Source organism: Heteronotia binoei, chromosome 21 (assembly GCF_032191835.1).
Source record: "Heteronotia binoei isolate CCM8104 ecotype False Entrance Well chromosome 21, APGP_CSIRO_Hbin_v1, whole genome shotgun sequence".
NCBI classification, from domain to species: domain Eukaryota; kingdom Metazoa; phylum Chordata; class Lepidosauria; order Squamata; family Gekkonidae; genus Heteronotia; species Heteronotia binoei.
In genome coordinates this window covers 69,993,899-69,996,685 of record NC_083243.1, presented here as the reverse complement: position 1 = coordinate 69,996,685, position 2,787 = coordinate 69,993,899, and the positions used below count along the sequence as shown (strand labels likewise).

The window sequence follows — 2,787 nt, the reverse complement described above, 5'->3', positions numbered from 1 at the left end:
GGGTCTTAGTGGATCATATGCTGAACATGAGTCAACAGTGTGATGCGGTGGCTAAAAAGGAAAATGCAATTTTGGGCTGTATCAACATCATGTGATGTGATGATATCGCTTTACTCTGCTCTGGTAAGACCTCACCTGGTGTATTTTGTTCAGTTTTGGGCACCACATTTTAAGAAGGATATAGACAAGCTGGAATGGGGAGGGACGGTGGCTTGGGGAGGGACGGTGGCTTGGGGAGGGACAGTGGCTTGGGGTGGGACGGTGGCTCAGGGGAGGGACGGTGGCTTGGGGAGGGACGGTGGCTCAGTGGTAGAGCATCTGCTTGATAAGCAGAAGGTCCCAGGTTCAATCCCTGGCGTCTCCAAAAAGGGTCCAGGCAAATAGGTGTGAAAAACCTCAGCTTGAGACCCTGGAGAGCCGCTGCCAGTCCGAGTAGACAATACTGACTTTGATGGACCAAGGGCCTGATGCAGTATAAGGCAGCTTCATATGTCCAACGGGTCCACAGGAGGGCGATGAAGATGGTGAGGGGTCTGGAGACCAAGTCCAATGAGGAAAGGTTGAAGGAGCTGGGGATGTTTAGCCTGGAGAGGAGGTGGCTGAGAGGTGATATGATCACCACCTTCAAGTACCTGAAGGTATAGAGGATGGTGTGGAATTGTTTTCTGTGGCCCCAGAAGGTAGGACCGAAACCAATGGGTTGAAATTACATCAAAAGAGTTTGCAGCTCAACATTAGGAAGAACTTCCTGACAGGTAGAGCGATTCCTCAGTGGAACAGGCTTCCTCAGGAGGTGGTGGGCTCTCCTTCCTTGGAGGTTTTTAAACAGAGGCTAGATGGCCATCTGACAGCAATGAAGATCCTGTGACTTTAGGGAGAGGTGTTTGTGAGTTTCCTGCATTGTGCAGGGGGTTGGACTAGATGACCCTAGAGGTCCCTTCCAACTCTATGATCCTATGATGCTATGACTGGAGAACTGGGCCAACAAGGCCAACTATATACATCTCAAAGTTCCCGCACAAGCATCTTATTGGACCATTCAGACCAGCAGGGAGCCCATGATTGGAGCAGGGCAGCAGGGATTTGTATCCTACTGCCCATTCTCCCCGAGTCCCCTAGCTCAGTCCTACTGGCTCCAATGAGCCAGGTAGGAACACCTTTTTAATATACACACTTAGATCACATACACAACACAAACAATGAAAACATAAACAAATTTTAGCTGTTGTGAGTCTACCAAGTGGACTGCTGTCAGTTCAAGGCTGCAAGTCCAATGCCAAGAGCCCTTTAGTTCTTACAGTGAAGTTTTTGCCCAAGGACTCACACTTCTAGTTCCTCGCCAGGCTAAATACCTGCAGGAGGAGGAGGGGAGAAAAGTCAGCTTAGGTGGAATTCAGATACTAATGGCTATAGAATTCTGAGTTTAAAGTGTCTACATGTACTGTGACGAAATAACGAACACAACTTCACTTAAATGTAATAATAATCCAAACTCTCTATATTCAATTTATCTATTTACATTCAAGATTTTGTAACAACTAGGTCTAGTCAATGAAGCCATAAATAATGCCATAAATCCATAATGAAGCCATAAATAAATCCAATGCTTGGATTTAAATGGGCTTGATATGCTCACAATAGTTTCTTTTCTGATATGTTGAATGATTAACGGCATGGTGTCACTTTACTTATGAGATACGTTATTTATGGTTTCATTGACTATGTACTAATTGTTATAAAACCTTGAATATAAATGGATAAATTGTTTAGTTGAATATAGAGTTTGGATTATCAATATATTTAAGTAAAGTTGTGTTTGTTATTATATCACTCACAGAATGCTTCACCACCTTATACTCAGTTGGCTTTCCATGATTCTATTTGTTTTTTGGCTGTAGAATTTTGACTGTGAAGTATTCACCATTTTCAAAAATAAAAGAACATTCAAAGATAAAGGTGCAAATTATTTTTTTTCTGACTGGCCTGGAGCTGGGATATTAATGGTCATTGCCATTTGTCTGGTAGCTGGCCTCTGAATCAATAAGCATGCTTAGTTGCCTGTCATTAGAATTGATCTCTACTACCCTTCCAATTGACGTCACTTTCAACTGTAAATATCATCAAATAAGCTGTCACCTCATCTTCCTTATCTGTTTTTCCCCTTTCTAAAGATAGATTTCTTCTGTAAGACTGAACAGTAGAATTCTTCTTAATTATTTCTGACATTTCACCAATGGCATCTTCTGGCTTTCCCTCAGAGGGCAGAAATGTTTGGCCTCTGTCCTTTGATGAGGAGGAAAAAAACTTACCCAATTCTTGTTTGAATGGTGTGAATCAAAAATACATTTCAAAAATTAATAAAATCAATCATAATTAAGTAAAGGAAGAATTGAAGAAATAAATATGAACTTAAAATATATGCCTAGACTTTCTCAGTGTTTTCGGAATATATATTGAACATATTCTTCACTCCCACCATTATATGGAGTAAATGAAGACCAGTCCATAGACTTCTTATGAATCAGCTCAAAGTTTACCAATAGGGTAAAAGTGGCTTCTATCAGATAAACACTGGCCATACTTTCTACCCATATCAGAACAAAGATGCTGAAATGTAATACAATTTTGCATATTGGGTATTATGGTAGCCAGTTGGGCTAAGGGAAAATGTCCAGGACAGCTTAATATGTGGAAGTGGGCAGTTCAAGCTTTTTATGGCATGATAGTAAATAATATTACCTAGCATCTCAGTAAACATCCCATTTTTCTCCAGGCCAGTTAGCAAAC

General features: G+C 41.3%; 1 non-coding gene across 1 annotated transcript; it reads left to right on the top strand.

Annotated features, from left to right (window-relative positions):
- Positions 1–289: 289 nt before the first annotated feature.
- Positions 290–364, top strand: TRNAI-GAU (transfer RNA isoleucine (anticodon GAU)). Its single transcript has one exon. It is a non-coding gene; the product is annotated as a tRNA-Ile (tRNA).
- Positions 365–2,787: the final 2,423 nt, after the last annotated feature.